Here is a 12,598-nt window from a genome sequence, read left to right as displayed (position 1 = left end):
TTGAATTATTTACAATTTAAACACTTTAGTTTCATTTTGAAATAATTCGATTGAAGTTTGGAACTTTGAAGATTTTCAAAAGAGGTGGGATAATTTGTCGTTTTAGTTTTTGCACGATTAAGTTGATTTTTTGCATGCATGCGTTTCTATGGAATATTATTCGGCGTGTAGGACACGGTTTTCGCATGTCGGTGGCTTGTAAAAGTCAGCAACGTGCATGCAGTTTACGCGTGAAAAATGTTTATTTACTGGAATCGAAACAATTTTCGTGATATTCGGTTATTTCAACAGGTGCTATTCAGAACGTAACAATGTGCCCAGTGTTTAACAATAAATGTGTTGTACGCTTTTTCGTGGATAAAGTTAGATTTATCAGTCAGTTGGATGTAACAAAAATGAATCTAAAGCCCTATTAGGAAGTATATACTTCTTTTGTATACGTTCGGAGAAATCCGTTTAGCTTTACCACCTCTGTTTACTAAAGATGTAAATGTTTACGATACGTGACAAAAGGCCCTTCGGTCGCAAGTGGGGTCGTAGGCAATACTAGGGCGTTGCGTAGGAGCATTCTCAGTCCGTATACAGTGCTCTCACCATCAAGTAGAAAAGCGAACCTTCCTTGTGTCTAATAAAAGTTTATAGTTTAAAATAAGGATTATTAATTATTTAACAACCAGCAACTCCCATATGTTAGAAAAGTCCAAAAAGCGAAGGCTTGAGTGGGCCATGTGCAGTCTTCTGCTGTGTTTCCCCCTCCTAGGGATAGTTCTGCCTAAAGGCTAAGAAAGGCCATATTGTCAAGGGGGTCCTCTTGACTAAGTTTTTCAGGAAAGATAGAATTGTATCAGCACTCGTGCAGTATAGTTCGAAATACAAGGATTCACTCTGTTTAACCGCCCACGTTTATATCTTATTCCATCGCTCACCACCGTTATCCTGACTGTTTTTACCTTACACATAATCCAATAGATAAAGGGGTAACGAGCCGAAATTTTCGGTAATGTAAGAAATGCGAGATTCCGGCATTGTCACCCAGGAAGAGAAAGCGCGCGGGTACCTGAGCGGCGGCGAAGTGGTGGCCTGGACTTTGTAACCCAGGAAGAGAAAGCGCGCGGGTACCTGAGGGTCCCATAAACTGAGCCCTTTCTCTGGAAAGTCGAACGAGGGGGCTCCAACGGTTTTTCGGAGCAACGTGGGATACGACGCGGAAAGGACATTCTGGAAATAGCCGTCGAGCAAGACGGACGCCGGAAATCTTAAGAAGCGCTTAGAAATAAAGAATAAGTTATTTTTGGGATACCGCACTATCCGGATATTAGTTCTTTGTTGTCGAGTGTTACTTACAGTAAATTCAGAATGTTCACCGCGACGATTTTCCTTTTTATTTAACGTGCGTGAATGTAGTGTGTTTGTCGAATCGTCTCGAGATTTGGAGAACGAGCGGATCATACAGAGAAACAGGGAGTAAAACAGTAGAACCGCGTTGTTATTGATATTAGAGAGTACGTGAGAATTCATTGCGAGATATGATAAGGGACCGTTGATCAGATTATCATTATTCATTTTTACGTGTGTTTATAGTTACTATGAAATTATTGTTGTAGAATATATTGCTATTGAACTTATTATCACGTGTTATATAACCACATCCTTCAACCTGAATATTTCAATTAAATATCAGATTTTCACTCCATTTTAATTTGCATCAGATACCCAAAATTATCTCCAATTGCGCAATACGCATAGTATCAAATCGATCGAGAAATTGGTCACGAAAGGGATCTAGCAATTTTTCTCGCGAAAAATTGGAGAAATTGAAAAGAAGGAGGAAATAATTTTCACAGCGTCCTCGTCTGGAACTTTATCCATGAATTTCCCTGAGAAAATGGAGCCCTTCGAGCAGCTACTTGCCGTTCTTTCCCGCGAGGTTTATGTTACACGACCAGGCCCTAATGGCACTTAAATCGTCTTCGACATAATTCAGTTCCAATAATCGTCTCGATCGTTAATACGTCCTCCCCCCGTTAATTCTCTGGCCCTTCATATTTCGAGAATCGATTACATAATGGAGGCATTAAGGGGAAGAATAATCACCTGGCGGGATCGTGACCCGTTTTTCATAATGTAACCGGAAGAATCTGCGGTATCATTCCGTGCACAGCGGCAATATTTCATAGCTCCGGGCTTCGAACGAGTTACACACGTTATACAGTGTGCCACAGCGTTGTTAGCGTATTTCGTGGTTAGATGTGAAAAAAGTAAGGAATGTTGCATAAACATGTAGGTCGATAAATGCTTCGTTAAAAAGTTTTACGATAAGAGTGTAAAATGTATGGGAAATACTTGCCTGGCTGTGTGTTTTACCTGGGTTTTATTGATAAGAGCTCGACTTCGATGTTGGCTGGGAATTTACGACGGAATAAAAATTGTCCGGTAATTCTTTCATTGAAATTTCAAATTCCGATGGAAAATTCAATTTTCCAGGGGGCAAATATTTTGATTCATTTTTTTTTGTACGTTCGTAAAGTATTTGCAAATTGTTTCACATTGTTAGAGAGTTTTTTCGATGAATTTTAAGATTCTTTTGGAAAATTGAATTTTGCCAGGGGTAAATAGTTTTGTTAATTTTTTGGACGTTGAGTAAAGTATTTAGAAGTTTTTCATTGAAATTTAAAATCTCTACTTTGGTTAGTACGGTTTAGTAATTTGTTTTATTATCAGTTTAATACAGAATTTTTCTGTTTAATGGAAATTTAAGAAAATGAAAATTTTTCAAGCTTTATTTAAAAAAAGATAATCTCTGAAGCTTTTATTTCTGGAAGTCTGATTTTTATTTGAAAAATGAGGTGCTGAAAATTATCGAAAAATCTTGCGGAACATCGGGAGGAATTTTTCTGTTCGCCTGGACGTTTTTAAATCAACTATCCCGTGGAAATCTCGCATCGAGGAGGGCCATCGATAATTTCTAGCGAAGAGAAAAAAGGGGGAGGCGTCATTAAAAGTTCATCAAGGGGGGGCCATGAAGAGCGGAGAGTGGTTGGTTCGCGTATCAGCGAAAGAAACGTTCGACACGAGAAATAAATTACTCAGGAAGTGCGCAGCCGGTGTAATTCACTGACGGCGGACCAAAAAAGGAGAAAGATGGAACGAAGGGCGGGCAATTGATCGCGGAAGATTTAGCAAACGTGCTCCCTATGGCGGAAGTAAACACTCCGCGAGATGTATCCACGGCGATAACTCCACGCCACTCATAAATTACCGGTTCGACGATTTATCAGTGGTCGAAATTCCTTAACTACGTCGCACGTTGCTGAAAGAGCGGCCGTTTCCTTGCTGTCGCTTGTAGGGTCCCTTCGCGAACATATCATTCATCGCGAATGATCGTTCATATTTCTCTTTCGTGGTTTCATTAATTTTCCGGTGGAATTTGTTTGTGCGTGGTCTTGAAGAAAGGGGAGAAATTGGGGAAATGAGGAGTGGTGGAAAGAGGAAAAATTTGGGAAAGTTGTCTATCGAGGAAAAGTTACATTAAGAGAGTGAAAATTTGGTAAAGTTGCCGCTCGAGGAAAAGTGACATTAGGAGAAGAGAAACTTGGGAGAATTGACACTCGAGGAAAAGTGACATTAGGAGAAGAAAAACTTGGGAAAGTTGACGCTCGAGGAAAAGTGACATTAAAAGAAGAAAAATTTGGTAAAGTTGTCACTGGAGGAAAAGAGGGAAAATTTGGAAAGGTTGCCATTCGAGGAAAAGTGACATTAGGAGAAGAAAAACTTGGGAAAGTTGACGCTCGAGGAAAAGTGACATTAAAAGAAGAAAAATTTGGTAAAGTTGTCACTGGAGGAAAAGAGGGAAAATTTGGAAAGGTTGCCATTCGAGGAAAAGTTACATTAAAAGAAGAGGGAAAAAGAGTGAAAAACTTGGGAAAGTTGGTACTCCCGGGAAAGATACATTAAAAGTCTCACCGGGAAGTAAAGAGTTGAAACAAAAGCAGAGTACAAGAGGAACGCGTAAACAGATAAAGTAACTGGTACCGCTAATTAAAAAAGAGAGCAGAGCAGAGAAAACAGCGCGCCACGACGCATACAACACAACAGAAACTGCGGGATATATAGAATGGAAGTGTACAGCAGAAGGAAAATTAGAGACTTAAGTACAATAAAATTGCGTGAGAAACGGAAGGGAAAACAATGTTGGAAGAAGCAGCAGTAGTAGGGTAGGATGCTACTTAAGGGTGAAACGGTGAAAAAGTGGAAAGAATCCTTTTGTCTTTGGACGAAGAAGGAAGCGAGAAAGAAAAAGAATGTTACGCTAAATAAGAACAAAAGACGGAGAGAAGAGGACCAGCGGAAGCCAGGGTAGGTCAGACGAGATAAAAACCAAGAGGACTCTGAACAAAAACGGAAATACGTTGCGACAGATAAAAGGGGAAGCGATAAGCAGCCTCGCGATAGAAGAGACGCAGTGTACGAGGATTCGGAAACAAAAAGAAACGAAATGTACGAGGACCATCTTAATGGAACAGAGAGTAAGAGAATGAAAGGTGAGGGAGAGGGAGTGAGTGAGAAAATCAGAGGAGGAGGAGAGGAGAGACAGAGAGTGAGAGAATCAGAGGAGAGAGGAGATAAAGTGTGATGAAATCAGGAGAGACACAGAAAGTGGGAAAATCAGAAGAGAGAGGAGCTAGAGAGTGAGAGAATCAGAAGAAAGAGAAGATGGAGAGTGGGGGAGTGAGAGAATCATGAGGGTGGGCGAGAGAGGGTGACAAAATCAGGAGAGACAAAGAGAGAGAGTGAAAGAATCAGGGTAGAGAGGAGATAGAGAGTGAGAGAATCAAGAGAGGCAAAGAAAGAGAGGAGAGAAGAGACAGAGAGTGAGAGAATCAAAGGAGAGAGAAGATGGAGAGTTAGAGAATCAAAGGAGAGAGGAGATGGAGAGTTAGAGAATCAAAGGCGAGAGGAGATAGAGTGATAAAATCAGGAGAGACACAGAAAGTGAGAAAATCAGAAGAGAGAGGAGTTAGAGAGTGAGAGAATCAGAAGAAAGAGAAGATGGAGAGTGGGGGAGTGAGAGAATCATGAGGGTGGGCGAGAGAGGGTGACAAAATCAGGAGAGACAAAGAGAGAGAGAGTGAAAGAATCAGAGGAGAGAAGAGAGAGAGAGTGAGAGAATAATAATAGAGGAAGAGAGAGAGAGCGATCAAATCAGGAGAGTCAAGGAGAGACGAGATAGATAGAGAACGCGAGAAGACTGTGTTGCAGATACGAAGAGGGATGACGGAGGGACGGTCGGTTAGCTGGCTGGGTGCAAGTTAGCGGAGGCTAAGGAGGGGTGGGAGAGAGATAGTCGCTATCAATTTTCCTCTAATGGGAGTGCAGCGGCGTAACGAGGTCGTAGGAGAGGGCCGGAGAGTGTCGCGAGTGATCGCACACTCGCGGTAACGAACTCAGGACACATTGTGCCGGCGACGTTAATGACGTAACGAGAGAATCGACGACGCCCGACGGTTCCCCCGGATTTTCCCTAAATTTACCACGATTGCCTCTTTACGAACGAGAGAAACCACCACCGCAGAGATGCCTGCCTGCGTGCCGACAGAACCGACACTCTCTGTCCTCTTGAGCATTCGATGGAGCTCTTGACGACGACGGCGGCCAACGACTTCCTCTCTCGTTGTTTTCGCACCAATGATCGAGGGATGTTTTATAATTGATGGTAAACGTTCAGCAGTTGATTTTCACGTGAGTGGTAGGGATTCGAGTTTGAGCTCGGGGGTTCTGTGTGGATTGATGCTGGAGGAAATTGGGGGTAGGTGGAGAAGTGTTCTTGGCTGAGGAAGAAGTTTCGAGGTGCGAATGGAGATGTGAGCTTAGGATTATCTCGATTCGTTACGCTTCGAGAAACTGTCTTTCCAGTTTTCAACGTGTACAATTCATTTTCCTGAAGTATCTGTATTTTTCTTACAATACTTTCTCAAATGAATTCAATAAGTTTGTGAATATTATTAAAAAGGAACGGAAAATTGTTCCAGATTGCATAAATAATTGAACAACTCTTCGATTTGAATACTGAAAATTTGAATATTATGGAAAAAGAAGGGAAAATAATGAATTCCATTTTATTCGAATATTATGAAAGAGAATCCCTCCTCTCCTAAATTTATCACACCAATCACAGATCACTCGAGCGACTCAAAAAAAGGGAAAGAACGAAGCGATAAGTCGGTGTCGCGTGTAAAATGGGGGGCCAGTTTTAAAAGCTTCCGACGATCGGTCTAAACGAGGGGCGTCGCTAGTGGTCCGGGGTCGAATAGTATCGCAAACGAGCTGACGACGCTAATGACGTAACGACGGAGCCGCTTGGTCCACGGTTTTCCCTGAATTTCCCTCGCAGCCGTGAAACTGTTGGTGCGTGGCGGGCTGGTGGGCAGGAAACGGGCGAAAGTAAGCGATACCACCGGTGCTGGAAAACGGGCTGACGTTTATGCCACCGTCACACACCGTTCCTACCTCGTACGTTTGACAAATAAAATTTTCGTCTCGTCGTCGTTCTCGCGAATGCCAATTGTGAACGTTGACACGTTTCGTTTACGCGTATTCATATGTACCGACGACGAGAAAGGTATGAAATTACTCCGTTATAGTCACACTGGTTTATTCCACCTTTCTAGATATATACAGGGTGGTCCACGGAACGTGACTGTCTCGATTATTTTCCTTGTCAGTTTTCCTTTTCTCGCAGAAAATATGGTTTCAAAGAATCTTAAATAAATTTTCAAGGTTGAATTTTTTTACGTATAAATTTTATAAGAAGTCATCGTCAGACTGAAATTGAAGATAAAGTTAGGGTTAAAATACATATTTGTCGGAAATAATTTAGATTAGTTTGTTACAACAGAGGCACCATGTGTGTTTCGCTAAGTTTCCACGGAATAGCGAAGTTTGCAGAGTTTTGTAAAAGTAGAATTCTATTTTACTCTCGCCTGGCTAGGTGGTTCTCTGTAATGGAGGGTAATTAGGCTGATTAGAGGTTACGTGGAATGCGTACAATTAGGGGTGTTGTTTGGAACGTCTTAACTCGCCCTCCTGCATTTGCTTCTGCCTTTTCAGAAACATTCTCTCAGGATTTGTGCTAATTATTAAATAATAGAATCTTCGATCTTCGTTCGTGTCGAGAATTCTACATCTCTGTTTCGTGTAATTTTCTCGGTGTAAATTTGAGAAGGTGTAATTTTGCAAATGGAACAAGGTTGAAAGGGTTATTTTTTTCACGGTACGTAGAACATTAAGGGGCATTAATTTGAAGAGAAAGCAGCGTGATAAATATCGAGCAATCTTTCACTCTTGAAACATCCCCAAGTTCAGAGGTAACTTTCTCGCTCTTTGCCTTTTCACTAGTTACCACTTGCTAACTTTCCTTCTCCCAAGGGGATGCATGTACCCCAGACGAGGAATTGCTTACCTCTTGCTCGTGTAGCCACGTCTTAGGCTAATCAAGAATTATGCCGCATTACGAGTGCCTTTTACTACAACTCTTACTTTTTCTGTTAAAGCGCCGTCTAAGGGATTTAGGCTTCCTAGGAATTTTCCAGCGTCAGCTTCTTATTCTCGTCAGTTCAAGCTCTTCGTCTGTTTAATTAGAGGAACAATTACTCTTGGAATTTTTATGTTTGTAGAAAACAGCGTCTCTATGTGTTGTTTAATGGTAAATATAGTTACAGTGGAAATCTGGAATCTAGTTGATAAACGGTTGATATGTAATAACGTATATGCGATCTTGAAGTTGACCGTGTGAAAAGAATACTGTATTAACCCTTATGTCAATAACCGGGTACCCTTTTGCATAATTCCCACTTCAGATATTTTATCTTCCGGGTAAAAGATTTAAATATCCGGCCAGATATTGCCACGTTTCCTATCCGTGTTTGCCTCAAGTTTAGAATTTTGTTACCAGAAAACTACTAAAATTTGACGATAAAGTAGACGACAATTGTGGTTATTGACATAAGGGTTAAAAGGTTTTGGGTACTGCACCGACTGTTTTGGTTTGCTGAAGTCCTCAGGCCAGCAAAGGGTGCAATAAACTTCAGGTCGAAAGATCTTCCCTGCTTACTATTGTATCGCATTCCAACAATCACATTTCCCAAAGTATTTTCCTTCTGAGACACCGTTAAAGTACACGAGCAAAGCTGTTATCTACTCAGCAACCCTTGTTAACAGCGACGATTTACACGACGAGCTAAAAACCCCCCACAAATTCACCATCTTACTGTAACAACTTCAAACACCCTATACAAATTCCTGTCTGTTCACCTCGACGAAACAACACCCCCGGTGGAATCTTTTTCAGAGCCACATCCTCGGGACGGAGGGAAGGAGTTTTCCGCGATTTTTTAATTATAAGTTTTCAAGCGTTCGCTCGGAAAATAAGGAGCCTCCTTTGAGCTGGTCAGAAAAGTAGCAAGTAAAAACCGGACTCTTCTTCAATTATCGCGAGTGAGTGTGTACCTTCCCTCTTCCGTTTTTCTCTCGCACGCGTGTGTAACATCATTTCCTACCTTCTTCCTCTCTCTCTCTCTCTCTCTCTAACTTGCGAGATGTCCGTCTTGGGGGCTCGACTCGGAATTAACGCGGAATACACAATGCTTTGACGACTACGCGGCTCTTTACCCTCTTTGAGGCGAGCCAGAGGGGTGAAAAGGACGGGGAGAGGGTCGATTTCTCCGACGAGCGTGCACGAATGAGAATTTATGAAAAACTCACCACCGGAGCGCGACTTTTGTCCGTGTGCGCTTGTCGTCCGGGCGTGTGCAAGTCGTAAAACCGACAGACGGAGGACATTGTTGCGCTTCGAGCAGCGGAACGTGAATTAGGACTAGCGCTGTGTTTCGTCGAGGATCTTCCGACACGGTCGAACGAATTTTTCTGCTTCCGTTTTTCTCTGTGGCAGAAGATTGTCTGGATGTTTTAAGAGGACATGATGCTTGTTTCGTCCACTTTTTCTTACTTTCAATTGCGGCGGAAATAATTTAGATTTACCTTGGACGAGCAGAACGTGGAACTTTCCTAAGTTGGAATCTAGAACTTGGTCCATTTGTGTTGTGAAATTGTCAAATTGCCACGGACATGCGTACTTAAATTTTCTACGAAATATGTCACCAAAAAATCTACATAAATCGTCCAACAAGAAAATCCATTTAATTCCCTGAACACTCTGTCCAACAATTACCTTAATATCCCTTAAAAGAAATTCGGTATACCGTAACGTACACTCTGTAGAGTATACTCGAGCAAAAAAAGGACTCATTTTAATTTTCCCCAGTACACACGGTCAGTAAAAAAAAAAGAAATTCCTCCTTAAAACATTCCACGATCTAACAACCGAGACCGTCTAATTCCCAAGATTAAACCAGTTCCCACTTCAATCTGGCCTACGTATTCCTCCGACTTACCGAAAAATAAAAATCCAAGGGGGAAAAACGTTGCAACCAACCTTCTTCTTCTTCTCCTCCTCGAACAACTTTGTAATCTCATTTTTCTCGAGGCGTGTACCCGAGGGCAGGCCCCGGGTCCTCGCTGAAATTAACGGCGTCTCGCAACCCTTTCGCGACTTGCACCGCCCTCCCCTCGCCGTTCTGCCCCTCGGGGTGGTGTGCACACGATGAAAAAGCGTGCAACGTCGGTTGAAGTGTCAGCTAATGGCGATAAGTCGCCACCCCGGAAACGAGCATTTTTGCGGGGAAGCTGGCGACTTCAGCAGTTTCATTCTTCCTCTTCCTGTTGCGTGCGAAAATACGAGCGACGCTTCGCCCCTCCCTCCCTTCTTCGCCGCAGGCGCCGCGGCACAATTGCCACAGAGAAATCGTGTAACGTGTATTTTTTCTTCTCCTCTCGTTCGCTATTTCTTCTTCTTCTTCTTTCTTTTCGCTTCTCTTTGGTTTCCCTTCGCGTGGAATTTTTGCGATTACGGTTCGAGGTGATAGTGATTGTTTTTGGGGTCCTCGAGTGGAACTGTTGCCACTGTAGCGGCTTTCTATAAATTATAATTTATTTACCTGTAATCTCTGTTTTGATGTAATTTTATGGTGCGAAGCATCGCTGTATTATTTACGCGCATTCCGCGTCAAGATACAGCACTGCGGAAAGTCCAACTAAGAGGTTAATTAGCTTGTTTCGTAAGATGGTTTGTCGAATTTTGTACTGAAATTTCGATCGACGTTTCAAACATGCTTTTCTTCTTTCGTAGATCTATGAACAATTTTTTAAATTCCTTTCCATGCATATTTCTCAACGAAAAAGTTCGTCAGTATTTATTATTACACCGAGTTTGGTAATTAATCTTCGCAAGAGTCGCGACAATTAGAAAACTGCTAACAGAACAAGCACCTGACCAACTCGCATTCCACGAAGATCTCGTAAACTACGTAACAGGGGAAGCAGGTAAACAAAATTGTTGACGAACCAGCCGAAAAAGGAGAATTTTAACCAGTCTAATTTATCCTTTATTCTCTGGTCCCGCTGTTCAAACTTCCGCGTGTAATTTGGATTTTACGCTTCCGTTCCTTTAACTTCCATAACTGTTTTCGCTGCGAGAAGGCGAGAAATGGAAAGGGAGAGATAGAGAGAGAAAAAAGCAATCGACCGCGTTACTGTTTGCTCTGTAAATGGAAAGTCTGCGAGTGAGATAGAGAGTAGAGTGAAACTCGACCGGAAGTTGGTCTGGTTCGTGACCAGGCCCGCGGCTCCTATCTCTTCGAACTTGCAATTTTTATCCGTTCCAACGAGCTTTACACTTCCGTTCGCGAGCCACGATTTAAAGCGTGCGTTTGCATCATTAAGGCTGCTCGTGGCCACCGGGATAACGATGTATCGCCGGTTGAGAACGTGCACCAGCACCGGTAACGTTTCGAAATATCGCTTATGGTATTAAATGTCGGACAGGAAATTGCTCGTTATTAGAGGGGTTCTTTTCCCAGCTCGTACGAATCCACGATCATGTAACATACCTTAACAAGCTAGTTTCGTTTTTGAGGGAAACGTGGAACGGTTGAAAATGTATGTACCGGAAGTGGAGGAATCGGAACTTGGTGATGCATTTCGGTGGAATTTTTCACTGCAATTTATTCTATCTGCAGAATGTGAATGAAATTGCTTCTGCAATTTTTCTAAACGTTTCTTAATATTTTGCATGCTGAGTCTCGATTTTTTTTAAATTGGTTTTCGGTGCTCTTCATTTTATCTGCGAAATGTGAGTTAAAATTCTACTCGAATGGCACAGGAGACATATTTCTCAATATTTTGTGTAGTGATTCTGAATTTTTTGAAATTAGTTTTTGGTGCAATTTATTTTATCTGCGAAATGTGTGTTAAAATTCTACTGAAATGGCACAGAAGGAATTATTTCTACAATTTTTTAACATTTTTCAATATTTTGTACAGTGATTCTGAATTATTGTTCAGTGCAATTTATCTCATCTGCAAAATGTGAATGAAAATAAATTAAAAAAATTTTTAAACGTCTTCCGATATTTTATATTGTAATTTTTAACGCTTTTTTGAGGATAAAAATTATACAGGTCGAGATTTACGACGAATCGAACGTATTTTTTGTTCGATCAAACTTCCCTGATTGATTTAAGCAAGGAATTAGAGGAAGCATTACCGAAGATCGTAATGACTCGTATCCAACTGGAACTCGTGCTTTCCCACCAAGATAAACGACGGAAATAAAAGTCCAAGTTGAATCAAACGCTCGTCTCCGTCTCTGTCAAACTAATTTCGAGGCATTCGTTAAACCAAACGCTTTTGTCACGCGCAAACCGTACCCATTCTTCACCGAGCCTGTCTGAATATGCGAAAACTCCATTTTTACGACTTTTTTATATACCTCCAACTTTCCCAACTCTATCTGTGCCCGCTAAATTTATGGCTACATTCCACGGTTCAATATCCAGCAGTTTCTAAAAACAAACGTTTCCTTTATAAAAAGATCCAGTATTCAAACTCGCGTTTTATATATTTCAATAGAGATGATTTTAACATTTACCAAATTTGAACTGTTCAACTTATTCTATTATACAGAATCATGCGAGTTCCATGAAGAAAGAAATTTTCACAAAAACAGCTTGTAATAGTAAAACAATGTTTTTAATAGTTATCCAAAATTTAGTTATAATAGTGATTCTTCTTTTACGACACTTATAGGGGGAGTTCCCCTAGCACTGGACGCTTAAGGTTTTTCTTAAATATACGCAGAATAACGGCTCGGTAGCGTTTCAATTATTGCAGATATAACTAATGTCCGGTATTAGGTGCCGTCCGGCGTTAAGGGAACTCCCCTTACTGAAGAATTCCAGCTAGTTTACCACTCAAAATCACACAATTTCCATAAATAAAGAATTCTTCTCTTCTAAGAAAATTTCATATTCACAGCTTATAATAGTAAAACAATTTCTATAATAATTATCGAAAATTTAATCCACTTCTTCTTTCACGACACTTATATCGAAGAATTCCAGCTATTTTTCCACTAAAAATCACACAATTTCCATAAAAAAGAAATTCTTACCTTCTAAGAAAATTTCATGTTCACGAAAGCAGC

This window comes from Habropoda laboriosa, unplaced genomic scaffold (genome assembly GCF_001263275.1).
Source record: "Habropoda laboriosa isolate 0110345459 unplaced genomic scaffold, ASM126327v1 scaffold15, whole genome shotgun sequence".
NCBI classification, from domain to species: domain Eukaryota; kingdom Metazoa; phylum Arthropoda; class Insecta; order Hymenoptera; family Apidae; genus Habropoda; species Habropoda laboriosa.
Note: the sequence above shows the minus strand (reverse complement) of the source record.